Source organism: Nycticebus coucang, chromosome 9, assembly GCF_027406575.1.
Source record: "Nycticebus coucang isolate mNycCou1 chromosome 9, mNycCou1.pri, whole genome shotgun sequence".
Taxonomy (NCBI): Eukaryota; Metazoa; Chordata; class Mammalia; order Primates; family Lorisidae; genus Nycticebus; species Nycticebus coucang.
In genome coordinates, this window is record NC_069788.1 from 39,763,312 (window position 1) to 39,777,398 (window position 14,087).

The 14,087-nt window shown below is 40.8% G+C and overlaps 1 protein-coding gene and 1 long non-coding RNA gene across 3 annotated transcripts in view; one reads left to right on the plus strand and one right to left on the minus strand.

The window, feature by feature from the left end:
• The window catches only part of DAAM2 (dishevelled associated activator of morphogenesis 2), a 107,933-nt gene extending 106,505 nt beyond the window's left edge, over nucleotides 1-1,428 (minus strand). The window contains exon 1 of one of the 2 annotated variants that reach the window (XM_053601175.1): nucleotides 1,310-1,428. The gene's annotated coding sequence lies outside the window, so the exon portion shown is untranslated. Of the gene's footprint in view, nucleotides 1-613; nucleotides 1,016-1,309 lie in introns of those variants that run through there. The other variant, XM_053601176.1, reaches the window with a different exon arrangement.
• A 17-nt stretch (nucleotides 1,429-1,445) lies between these two features.
• LOC128593293 (uncharacterized) lies at nucleotides 1,446-12,231 on the plus strand. The gene is made up of 3 exons (XR_008382318.1): nucleotides 1,446-1,507; nucleotides 2,343-3,221; nucleotides 11,362-12,231. It is a non-coding gene; the product is annotated as an uncharacterized LOC128593293 (long non-coding RNA).
• The last annotated feature ends 1,856 nt before the right edge of the window (nucleotides 12,232-14,087 follow it).

Sequence of the window (14,087 nt, forward strand, 5' to 3'; positions counted from 1 at the left end):
AATCCAGGGTTGCTGGACCCATATGGCCCCTTTCCTCCCACCCTCAGTAGAGCAATTTCCCCTCCAGGTCCTGGGGAAAATCCAAAGCCCCTTCTTCAACTGGCTTTTCAGAGAAATCCAAGAAACTAATACCAAAACTTGGAAAGGGGAAAACACAAAACTTTAAACTTTTGCTTTCATTCCCATTTCGGCTTCAAGGAAAACCTACGGGGACTTTTTTCTGCAGAGGTGTGATTTTCCTTCCCACCCCCCACCCTCAGAAACTTTCCAAATCCACCACAGAATTGTGGAGAAGTGGCCAAGGCAGAGACAGAAGAGTTAAATCAAGCCCAGACCTCAGCAATCTGTGTTCAATTTTGATAAAAATCTCTCCCCCTCTCCCCCAGCGCCCCCCTTCCTCCACCCCACAGCTCAGACGCGTCTCTTTATGTTACGAGCTTGCATCTTGTTGGAGGCACCGCACACAGCACTTCCAGAGAAACTGGCAGTACCCCATGGTGGCCATGTGGCAGAAACATGCATCCTACTCCAGAGGCAGGGCTGGACACAGGGCCACGGCGTCCCGGACACCAACACCTCCTCTTCGTCCTCCTCATCCCTTTCACAAAATTACCTGCAGCCAGGCCAGATCCCTCTTCCCTGGTTGAGTCAGAGTCTCCCCACGCCTAGTGAGGTCAGGACATGACGTTAGGTTGGGCCGCAGGTGCTGAAAGTCCCAGAGACGGAACCCCTTTCCCGGGTGCTTCTTCCCTGGCCCAACGTCCCACTGCCGCTGAGAACAAGAACCTCCGCGCTGCCGCTGCCCTTCCTGCTGGCCAGAGGCCAGGCCTGCAAGTGGGAGCCGGGGGCTTGTGAAGGCTTCCAACCCACCCAAGTGAAGGCACAGGCAGAAACGGGAAAGCCACTATTAAAAAGTTGTCAGTTTGGAGGGGACCTTCTAAGTTTGTCTACTTGTGACAACAAGGAGTCAGATTTCAAAGCCGCAAAAAAAAAAAAAAAAAAACCAAAAACAAAAACATTTTTTAAAAGTTTTCCAAAGACATTTCCTGTGTCCAGATGTGCCAGGACAGACGCACACATGCACACACACGCAATCACACCCACGCGCGCGCACACACAGGCCCCGGGAGCCCACGCCTGTGTCAGCGGCTCCTGCAAACACTTTAGAGAAACAAAACAGACAGCCCGCAGAGCCGCCGCCTCCCGGAGCCCCACGGAGCCTTGCAGAGAAAGCAGACCCGGAGAAGCGAGAGGCAGCCCCGGCCCGGCCGCCCGCCCGCGGAGCGCTCGGCAGCGCGGCCGCACTTACTCGGCGCCCGCGGCGCCCGCCGCCCGCAGCCCGGTCCGCCGCGCTCCGCCCGCCCCGCCGCTCGCCGCGCTCTGTGCTCCCGAGCGCCCGCCGCCGCTTCCCTCCAGGCCCGGCCTCGCTCCCGCCCGCCTCCCCTCTCTGACGTCAGGCGTCTTGGAGCGGGATATTTATGGCAAGGATACTCTGAATTTTCCCTAGGTAGAGTTCTGATTGCTGTTCCTCGGGATTTGTAATTTTCACACTTTGAGTCGGAGCTGGGAGGAGGGGAGGCGGAGAGCAGCGGCTGGGCGAGGTGTGCGCCCAGTGAGTGTGGCTCTTTCCCATTTTGGCAAGGAGCCTTCTCAGAGCTCCCTCTGCTTGGGGGAACGTGTGAGGGGCAAGGAGGCAGAAATGGCCACCTGGGCAGTGGGTCCTTCCTCCGCACCTCCTCTGAGCGACTGAGAGAGCCCTGTCCCTAGGCCAGCTTGCTGGGCCCGGGCGCTGAGGAGTCCCCTCTCCCTCGTAGAGTGTCCCTTCTGTCCAGGGAGGTGCTGGGCAAGACAGCAGAGAAATGAAGCACAACAGAACAGCTAATTAGGAGTGCCGGTCCACACCCTAACAACTTTTCTATTTCTTTTTTGGGAGTGTGTGTATATATATATATATTTATTTAAAGGTTTATTTTTATTAAATTATGTTCCACACTGCCTGCCTCTGTATAGCTTTCCCAACTCCGTGCCAGTCAATTCATCTTACTTCATTGCTTATGTACATAGTATGAGCAGTTTACAATAGTTCTTATTCATACTTTTAAAAATTGGTTTAATTTTTTTTTTTTAACGTGATCATCAGTCTTCTTGACTGGACTGGAAATTGCCTTAGTTAAGGGCAACTCTCCCCCCCGTGGTTGATAATCCTCTCAGGGTGAGGCTTTGTCCGTACCTATTTCCTATTTTCCCCCCATTCCCAGGAGTCCCTTCCTCTACAAGGACGTGGAGCCCCACTGGGTGGGCAGGTCGGGATTCTAATGGTCATCTGTTTCTCCACCTAGCAGAAGGTGCTTCAAGAAATGGCCTGGTTAAACGATAATCCTTCCAGAGAAAAAGAGCAAAACGCACTGTCCTTCATGGTTCCCAAGGATTGGACAACAAACTGACAATGATATACATTGCTTACAGGATACAAATTGCTTACACGGTCAGGTAACGTGTGTGTTTAGTATTCAATTCCCCTTTAAGGAGGGGGGCATGGATTACCCACAAATCATCATTAAAACACAACTAGAGTGACCTTTCCATCGGTCCAAACAGGGTAGGAGTTACAGTGCAGCAGGGACTCCAAGGCTGAGAATGTGTTTACACCTTTGGTTAGGGCTGGTTGCCAGAAGGAGCCCAGTCTTGGGGCCTCCTGGAGGAGACAGACACGTTGTTTTGATCCAAGCCTCAGAGGGCCCCAGTGCCCTGCCGCCTGGGGGGGCATCATACCCCACTTCCACCTCCCTCCATCCCCTCTCGTGTCAGGGCTCCACTGGCAAGATGAAGGAGACAGTACAAATTGGCTTTTAGAAACCATTGACAAATCCCTTCTCCTTTGCCTTCCAACTAAAGAAACTAGAAATTACAATATTTACCATTCTAGACTCCCTCATAGGTCAAGATAGCTATGAGACTCGGTTCTGACCAGTGAGGTTGAAATACAACGGCAGAGGACACAGCTTCCACAAAAACTCTTTAAGAAAAGGTCAGATTCAGATGGCACTCTTTCAACATTCCCTCTTCCTTCTCCCACTTCTCTCCTGGAGCGCACAGCGTCCACCTTGCCACCTTGGGAACAAAAGCTGCTAATTTAAGGGTGGTGGAGCAAGGAGGCAGAAGGGACCCTGGTCCTGGATACCATCCAGAAGAGGCTGTATCTCCTTCTGACTTCCTGATACGTAAGAAAAATAACCCCCTTTGTGTTCATATTATTGCAATTGAGTCTTCTGTTATCCACAAACAAATATAATTTTACCAAATACACTTTCATCATTCACCAAAATATAATACAGGGATAATTACTAAGCAGTGCTTTCTAAATATGAAAATTATTTTTAATGTGATGCCTTGCATTTGCGTAATTCTTTATAGTTTCCAAAGCCGATTCATCTATATCTCCTCTGAACCTCAAAACTTTGGAAATTATCACTCTAACCTTTTTTTCATAAGAAAAGAAGGCAGTAGATAAATGCACAGGTTCGCTTATCAGTAAATGAGGGACTTTTGAGCTTAACCTAATTCTTTTCAATTCTGTGTATTTTCGGCTGGGGCTGGGTTTGAACCTGCCACCTCTGGCATAGGGGGCCAGCAGCCTACCCCTTTGAGCCAGAGGCGCCGCCCCCACAATTCTGTGTATTTTCTACAATGTCTTTAATAACAAGCAAAAACAAAAATCTGATGAACAATGCTCATTTCTCCTAAGTCAGTGTGACTTCTATTTAATTTAACTAAGATGGAGCAGATTGCAAGTAAATTCGGGAACTGGAAAGTGCTACAGTTCATTCACAATCAAGTTCAGTCTTCTGTCTCTCCTTCCTCTGCCCCCTCCAGCTACCCCCTGACATCCTGACCTGAGTCCCTGCAGATGTTATTTCCAAGGTCGCATGGCCTTTAAGATGAGTCCAGTCCTACCATTCTTTATTCTTATACTTTTTTTTTTTTAATGTTGAGACCATATCTTTGTGGAGGTGCTCCCATCTCCAATGGACGTCTTCCCATCAAATCTTTCTTTGTGTGGGTTCTTTTTCTGATTCCTCTTCTTCCACTGAGATCTCAGTGTTCCCTGAGATTTGGTCAGCAACCGTCCTTTTTCTGAGTATCACAGACATTCCTTTTGTGACCTCGTCCTTTCTCGTGAATGCCACCACATGCTTAATAACTGTCTGGGAAAATCAACATTTATATCTTCACCCAAGACTATGTCCATTCTCCTCCCAACCTTAATCCCTCTTTCCAGCTATTTATTATCCAGATCTCTGAACATATGGCAAGTATTAAATAAATATGATCTATTTTTAATTATTATTGCCAAAATAAAGGATACAGGAAAGTTACTAAGGCTTAAGATTCATTTGAAGTATCAGGAGCTACATTGTAACCATCCTTCCTTGGAAATTACCTGATAGGCCAATCGAATTGTCCACAGTCATAAGAAAAAGTCATGTAATTAATAGAAATTAGTAGCAGCAGACCAAATAGAGGTGAAGTGGTAGACTGAGTGAGAAATAGAATATCTCTGTTAACTCCCTTTACAGGAGGGAACCTGTGTCTGTGAGAACCTGTCTACAAGATTGACACTGAGTAACTGCATTTCAGGCAAAGAGAAAGATGAGATTAAAGATAGGGCCAGATAGAGGTGGTGGCTGGGGGAGGACAGGATGGGAACAGGGGTCGTGAGGCAGGGAAGTAACAAAAATTCTAGGTCTGGGAGAGGGGAGTCTCCATCCCTTTCCAGGTGTTCTTTGCTCAGATTCTACCATGGAACTCAGTGCTAAGGATAACTTTTGGAAGTGGGTGAGCACTGAGGAGTTTATGAAGTGGAAGCATGCTCTCCAAGGTCATGTGGTTTTTCCCCCTACTTCCAACCTTGCCATTCACCTCATGTAGGTGATCTTTCCTATTTTCAAGACCTCCAGGGAGGGATTTCCATCTTTCTTAACCTACATATTCCAGGAATGTTCCCTGAAATACAATGAGGCTCTGTGAAGCACACTACTCATCTGGACAATTGTACCTGCTTGATGCAGGATCCTCAAACAGTTCATTAAGGTTGACCTGGTTTCCCATGCACCATGTATTTCCAGGGCCCAGCTGATCATGGTGAGAAATAGGCTTCACAAAGGTCCCTCCTTGCTCACTCTCTAGGAGCAGAGCTCCTAGTCTACATGTGTGGACCACAGTAACACTTAGGAAAGACTTTTGGAAGAACGAATGAGATCTCCATGCATATGTCATCCAATCAATATCAGGCTCTCAAGAATGACATACTCCCTTGCCTGATTTACTGAGCCAGCCTACAGCACATGGTGAAGAGGACTCAAGGGTCAGAATCAAAGTCATTGGTTGAATCCCTAACTCCACCTCTCACTACTGTGTGACATCGGCATGATGGATAACTTTCTCAAGCTTAGTTTTTGTGATGGTTAAATTCATGTGTCAACTTGGCTGGGCCACTGTGCCCAGATATTTGGTCAGACATTATTCTAGATATTTCTACAAAGACATTTTTTGGATGAGATTAATGTTTAAATGGTAGACTTTAAGCAAAACACTTTACCCTCCATAATGTGGATGGAGCTTATATGATCAATTAAAGGCCTTAATAGAACAAAGACGGACCTCCCTTCCCCACACCAAGAAGGCGGAATTCTGCCAGTTTTGAACTCAAACTGCAACTCTTTCCTGGGTCTCCAGCCTGCTAGTCTACCCTATGGATTTTAGACTTACCAGACCTCCACAATTATATGAGCCAACTCCATGAAATCTCTCTCTCTCAGTGAGAGAGACTATCTCATCTCTAAGTACTGTTGTAAAGGTCAAATGAGGCAAAATTTCAAGGTTGGGGAGGAGAAGGACCACCTAGAATTGTAGGTCTCTCTCATCCCACCTCTTAGTCTGATCAATCTGCTAACCCCTAGGCTCTGTTCAGGGAGGTGTCAAACTGTTATTGAGGGTGTCAATGCCTAGAAGGCAGAAGGCATTAACACAGGATTAGGTCAGCACAGACATATCACACATCAGTTATTTTTATTGTAGGTCTGATCACGGGCCTCTCCTATCTCTCTCACTTATAATAAGAGATATAATCTCATTGTTTAGGACAGGAATCCTGGACTTCAGTTATCTGACAGTAATTCCCAAGGATACAACTAAAGAGAAAAAAATCTCCACAATTTTTTCCTGAAAAATAGCTATCAGTAGGACATAAACTTGATAGCACAGCAGTTTGAAGACAGTTTAGGTCTCATTGTCATGAGGCATAGTAATAAAAAGGCCTCAGAATATGGCATCAGAAAAATATTGTTTCTAGTTTCCGTTTTGGCTCTGGTGACTAAGAGCATTATTTCATTTCTCTGCAAAGTACAGATTAACAGAAGAATTAATGCCATGGTGCTAGAATGAGGATTAAATTACAGAATATTTGAACCTTACAGATGGCCACTATTCTTACATATCTTTTCCTCTCTTTGACCTCTTTCCTACCTCCACACCCTCAACACACACTGCTCCCCTGTCAGCTACTATTGAGAATGCACTTAACATTAACGTATAATCCCCCAGGTTCCTGGCATTCAACTTTCTGCAATCACCTTTGCCCAAAGTTAAGAAATCTTCCCAGGCTCAAATGTGACCATACCAAATAGGCAGCAATTGGAAAATTAGCCCCATAAAGGCCATCTCTTTCCAAGGAGCAGGACTGCATGTTTTAGAAGCCTTCTCAGGTTGTTTGCAGTGGCCTTGAGGGTCAACTCTGCTGCCTTGCCTACGTCAAAACCCTGAGTGTTTAACCACAAGACACACAATCCTGGGACATGGTGGCGGCGGTCTTCTACCCCCGCAGAGAGGCAGGCCATGCGTGTGTCCAATCTGGTATGTGGCCTCCCTCAAAAGCCAGTAAGGCAAACTCTGGCCCACTGTACCACACCTGGCCAGATGTGGGATAGCATTATCACAGTCAGCAGAGTGCTTTTATGGAAAAAAATGAGATGGAATTCTTTCTTGACACCCCTAGAGTCTGACAATCCATAATTAAAGCCCAAAGTCCCTAGGTTGGGGAAATCACATCTGCTATAGCCACCAAGGCTTATGTTATTTCTAGAGCCAGAGTACTTACACCGTCGTGATCGCATACAAACCTCCATTACAACCAAATTTTCAGTAGCTCAAAACCCTTTGAAAAATAATGCTCAGGGCCAAATGTTCTAGTTAGCTTCAGAGTAAAATTACATTTTTAAATATTTAAAGGAGAAAATTTTTCCCACCTGATCCGTATGCGTGGTGAAGATGTATGGCATGTGCACACACACACACACTTTTCACCATTGAAAACTAAACATTGCTTACAATGTCCACAATGTGGGACTTTGGGCTGCCAAATATATGTGTGTTCAACTGAGTAAAGACTCAGGAACTTCAGGAGAAGCATGACACATTTCATCATTCAGTGGTTTTGTCTTTTAAAGGAAACTATCTTAAAAATGGTAAAGTGATGATGTTAGGAATCTGTTCTTAATTACCACTCAGTAACTTGGCAATCTGTTTTATCCCATTCATTTCTTTTGGAAAGTTCTCAGCAACTTGTCTCTTTAGCTTTGTGTATACAATTACATACACAGATATAAAGAAAGAGAAAACCCACCCTGGTTGCCCTTGGGAAAAGCACACAGGACATTTGCATGTTTAACACATCCTTCTGTGGGTTAAATATTCATAAGCACAGATTTTTCATGTACTGGGGGGTTTCATAAACACCCAACAGGCTTGTTTGACGATTGCTTATCTGTGATTTGGGATCCTACTGTGGATACCTTTCTTATTTACTTTAAAAGAAGAAGAAGATCCAAAGAAACCTTCCAGTAACACTTTTGTTGATTCAATTCAGCTAAATGCCAGACACTGTGGTAAGCCCTGAATATGTAAAATGAGTAAAATAGGGTTCCTATCCATAGGCATTTATAGTCTAGTGAAGGGACCACATAATCAAGCTTTACCACAATCAGGTTAAAATAAAAAACAAAAACACACAAAACTTTCAGAATTCCCATGGTTGGGAAGAGGTGAAGACCAAGAACACGGCCTCCCTTAGGAGAGTTTTCTGGATGAGAAAGAAAATACCTTTCCTTTCCTCTGGCACCATCCAGGCCAGTATTTCCAAAATATCTCCTAAATAATGGTTTGCCACAAAGGGGAGAGGGGTTCCTTATGATTCAGAAAATGCGATAAAAACTATGTATTCTACATGTCCCCTTGGAAACTCACAGTACATATTATACTGAAAGTTCTGAGCCTTCTGCAGCCAAAGAGAGCTGCCTAACTTTGCTTAACACAGCGTTCCTCAAAGTTATTTACGTGTAGGACCCATTTTTTAGATAACATCTATGAACATCCCATAACTTTAAGAAACATTGTTTAGTCTGAAGATGACCAGAAGTCTCTAAAAATAAATACAAATGTAAGAGGATGCTGAATTAGAATTTTTTAATAAGACAGAAAGATACAATAGATAAGAAATTCCAAAATAATGTTTCAGGGTGAGAAGCAGATTTTCAAAAGGAAATATCTGGAAACAGTTTTATGCCTCTAAAAGTCTCTTCCTACAAGGAGTTTATAAAAAATTGGGAGTGTGGAGGTTGAGAAAGAATGTTATGAGGAGAATTTTTTTGAGAGACCTGCACTGAATTTTTTTCTCCACTCCCACAACAAGGAGAACTTCAGGAGGATGACTCAGGGACCTCACTGAGGGCTCCCTAAAGTTGGAAATTATGGACAGCATTGGACTCCAGCCTGGAAATCTAGAAGACAAGATATGCAGGTGTTGAATTGATTTGGTGATGAGTTAAAGGAGAGTAGTTGCTTTGTTGGCAAGGCTGGTACTCCTTGAGCTTGACAGGACAAGGATTGATGCATGTTTCCAGAGGACCATATGGGGGCCACATGAGAGAGGAAGTGAGCCAGGAGCTATTTTTAGATCTTACCCAAGAGGACTACCTGGAAAAATTATGGGACCATAATATGGAGAGTTGGTGTGAAGTAGACGATTGGAAAACCAAGTAAGGGAGAAGCAGCTGAAAGAAGAGAAAATACAGCCAATGTCATTGGAGTTTCAGTTAGAGGAGCCCAGTTGAATAGGCTCTGAAGAACCCACTGAAGATCTCACAAGGGAGTCTGATAAAGCCATTTTATAACTGTACCAGTCAAGTAAAAACTTCACTGTAGAAGGAGAATTTCTAGCTATGGCTGAGTAAGGAGATCAACATACCTTATCCCCCCAGAGCAACTATAAATCTGAATATAATCAACAAAAACAACCATTTCAGCACTCTGAAAATTAACCAAAGGTATGTGACAATCTAAGAAGCATTTATACTTTAAAATCTGCTAATCTTTGTATGAGAACAGTGGAACTTTTTGGTGTTCTAGCTTGAGGCTGAATCAAATCATTGGTTGACCACTACACTATACAGCTACAAAAGTGACTCTTAGGAAGCCAGGCTTATAAATGAAGATAAGAATATTAAAAACAAAACTTTGCTGAGGTAGCATTGTCTGTATGCTGCAAATTATTTTACAGATTCAGCCAAGACAAGTAACAAAACAAATAAGCAAATGAAATAGCAACAAAAACCTTCAGGGGGGCAAAATAAGAATCCAAAGGTTATAACAGATTATCTAAAATATCCAGTTTTTAAAAAAAAATTACAAGATGCACAAGCAGTAAATTGTGACCCATAGGCAAGAAAAAATGCTGTCTGTGCTGAGTGTCCTCAAATGCTGGACTTAGCAAAGACTTAAAAGTAGTTACTATAAATATGTTTTATGAACTAAATTAAAGAATTAAAGAAAAGAGCAACAACAGTGAATCAAAAAATAGAGATTCCAAATTAGGACGCAGAAATTATTTTTTAAAAGCCCCTCAAAATTCTGAAGTTGGAAAATACAACTAAAATTTAAAATTTTACTGAAAGGGCTCAGGAGAAAACTTAAGATAGCAGAAGAAAGAATCAGTGGACTTGAAAATAGATAAATAGAAATTACCAGTCTGAATAACAAAGAGAAAAAAATTAGGAAATATACATGGACACTCAGAGATCTGTGGAGAAAAATAAACTGTGCTAAAATTCATATTTGTATAATGGGAGTCCCAGGAGAGAGAAGATAGAAAAAGACAGTGAAAACATTTGAAAATATATTGGCATAAAATTTCCAAACCTTAATGAAAATCTTTAATCTGTTGATCCAAGAAGCTTAAAAAATTCTACATGGAACAAACATAAATAAATTCACACCTAAATATATAATAGTCAAACTCTTAAAAGACACAGAGAAAACCTTGAAAGAAGCAAAAGAAAAATGAGTCCTTATACAGAGAGGACATCCTTATGGTTAGTGGTTGACTTTTCATCTGAAATAATAGATGCCAAAAAGCAGTGAAATGACATATTAAAGTGCTAAAAGAAATGTTGTTAACCAATAATTCTACATCCAGCAAATGTATTCTTTTTAAATTAAGGCAAAGTAACTCCTAAAACAGTAATCAAAATGGTACCCTTTAAAAACTTACTTAACACACAAAGAAAGCTGGGCAAGAGAGACAGGAAACATATGGGGAAAACAGCAAAATGGCAATTACAAACCTAATCATAAAAATAAGTATATTAAATGTAAATGGCTAAAAACCCAATAAAAAGGCAGATATTATTGGATTTAAAAAGCAAGAATCAAGTATAAGCTGCCCATAAGAAACACATCATAGGTTCAAAGTCACAAATAAGTTGAAAGCAAAAGGACAGAAAAAGATATATCATGCAAACATAAGAGAATTGGAGTGACTATATTATTATCAGACAAAACAGACTTCAAAACTGGAAATAGTATTTAGACAAAAAAGGATCTTTCATAATGATAAAATTGTCAATTCATTAGGAAGATATAACAAGTAACTATAGAACTCCCAAATTTATGAAGTAAAAAGTGATAGAATTGAGAGGAAAAATACTGAATTCAACAATAGTAGATTAAGATTTCACTAGGTCACTAGATAATAAATCATCACAGATATGGAACATTTGAACAACTCTGTCACCAACTTGACATAACTCTGTGTGTGTGTGCATGCTATGGTTTGATTGTGTTCTCTCCAAAATTTAGATGCTGCCAATGTTATAATATTAAGATATGAGGCCTTTAAGAGGTGACTAAGTGATGGGGGTTCCTTCCTCATGAAAGAAATGAAAGCCCTTATAAAAGAGGTTATATAACATTTGGCTAGCTTATACTTTGCCTTCTGCTGTGTAAGGACACAGTGTTTCTTTTTTCCAGAGGATGCAGCTGTCATCAGACCTTGGACTGGTGCCTTGACCTTGGATTTTCCAGCCTCCAGAACATGAGAAAATAAATTTCTGTTCTTAATAAATTACCTAGTCTTAGGTATAGCCATGTGCCACATAGTGACATTTCAGTAAACAATAGACTATATATCCAACAGTGGTCCCATAAGTTTATAATACTATATTTTCATTGTACCTCTTCTATGTTTAAACATGTTTAAATACACAAACACCATTGTGTTTCAGTTGCTTATAGTATTCAGTCCAATCAAATGTCATGAAAGTTTGTGACCTGAAAGCAACAGGCTATATACTATACAGCCCAGGTGTGTAGTAAACCACACCATCTGGGTTTGTGAGTGTAGACTCTTTGATGTTCTAAAATAGCAAAGTCACCTAATGATGCATTTTTCAGAATGTATCCCTGTGATAGCAACACAAATGGACTAAGACTATGAGCGTGTATGTGTGTTGGCTTGTTTTATGGCCTATTATATGGTTTTTCCTGAAGAATGTTTCAACTGTGCTTGAAAATCACATGTATTTTGCAGCCATTGGGTGACTACTTTATCGTTAAGAAATATATTCCTTGTCTCTAATACTAGTGCTTGTCTAACACACCTGGAATTTTCTCCAGAAAGAGAAAAACATAATGCACTAGACCATAAAACAAATCTCAATAAATTTAAAAAGATTTAACTCATACAAGGTATGGCATCTGACCAGAAAAGAATTAAACTACAAAACAACAACAAAAAGAAATTTGAGAATCCTCAAATATTTGTAAATAAGCAATATGCTTTTAAATATTCATAGGTTAGAAGACTCAAATTGACCTATAGATTCAGTTCATTCTCTTTAAAGTCTTGGCAGGGCTTTTTTTTTTTTTTGGTTAGTTTGCTTTTTTGGCAAAGAATGAACTAGCAAGCTTATCTTAAAATTTACATAGAAATGTAAAGGACTTAGAATAAGCAAAATAAATTTGAAAATTAAGAACAAAGTTGGAACATTTATATTCATGATTTCAAAACTTACTATAAATCTACAATAACTGAGACAGTCTGTTGGAAATTCAAATGAAATAAAATTAACTTAAATAGATCGTAAATAGACTTAAATGAAAGTACTAAAACTTTATCTTAGAACTAAAAATCTCTGTGATCTTAGGTTTAGCAAAGAAATCTTAGATAACACCAAAAGCATAATCCATAAAAGAAAAAGTTAATAAACTAGACTTCATCAACATTTAACATTTTTGCATTTCAGAAGACACTATGAAAATGAAAAGATGATAAAAATGAAAAGTATCCCATATATGGAGAAAATATTGCAGATCATGTATCTGTAAAGGACTTGTACCTGGAAAATATAAAAATCTCTTACACTTCAATAAGAAGACACTCAATTTAAAAATGAGCAAAAGACTTGAATAGACATTTTACTAGAGAAAATGCACAAATGGCAGGTGGTGCCCGTAGCTCAGTAGGTAGGGTGCCAGACACATACACAGAGGCTGGTGGGTTTGAACCAGGCTTGGGCCTGCTAAAACAACAATGACAACTGCAACAACAACAAAAATAGCCAAGTGTCATGGCAGGCACCTGTGGTCCCAGATACTTGGGAGGCTGAGGCACTTAAGCCCAAGAGTTTGAGGTTGCTGGGAGCTGTGACGCAACAGCACTCTACTGAGGGCAACATAATGAGACTCTGTCTCAAAAAAAAAGGAAAAGAAAAAGAAAATACACAAATGGCCAATAAGCATATGAAGAGATACTCAAAGTCACTAATCTTTAGGGAAATGCAAATTACAGTCACAATGAGATACCTCTACATATCCCCTAGAATGGTTACAATAAAAAGCCAAACAATAATAAGTGTTGGTGAGGATGTGGAAAAACTGGAACCTCACATCTTGCTGATGAAAATGTAAAATTGAATAGCCCCTTTGGAAAATTGTTTGGATCTTTCCTAAATCTGTTTATCATTCAACCCAGAAATTCCACTTTTAGGAACAAATCCAAGAGAAATAAAAAATATATCTGCACAAAGACATGCATGTGAATGTTTATTAGAGCATTAGTCATAATTACCAAAAACTAGAAACAATCCAAATGTGCATCATCTAGGGAATGAATAAAACTTGGTATATCCATATGACAGAATGCTATTTAGCAATAAAAAGAAACAGATTTCTGATTTATGCCACAGCATGGACAAACTTAAAAAAACAAAAACTTCAAAAAAATCGTTATACTAAGTAAAAGAATCCAAACATGAATGACTATGTTGTTGTGTTATATCATTTATAGGAAATATCCAGAAAAAGCAAATTTGTTGAGACTGAAAGCAGATTACTGGTTGCCTTGGATGGTGGGAAAGAGTGAAGGTTATCTGCAAACAGACTTGAGGAAACTTTGGGGGAAACATTTTAACATAGTTAAAAATTATGATGGTTGCACAACTCTGTTAAGCCTATGAGATATCATTGAATTATACATTTATAATGGGTGAATTCTATGGTACGTCAATTAAGGTATGGAATCCTGTTTTTTAAAAACACACACACAACTTTCCTGCCTCTCTTTCTTCCTTGCAATTCCAGTCCTGGGGAGAAGGATGAATGAGAAGAAAGTCAAGCCAGAGAGGATATGAACTACATGTTTTCCCCAAAGGTGGGCACTTAGACTGCAACCAGTTTTAGCCAAGGAAGATGTGAGC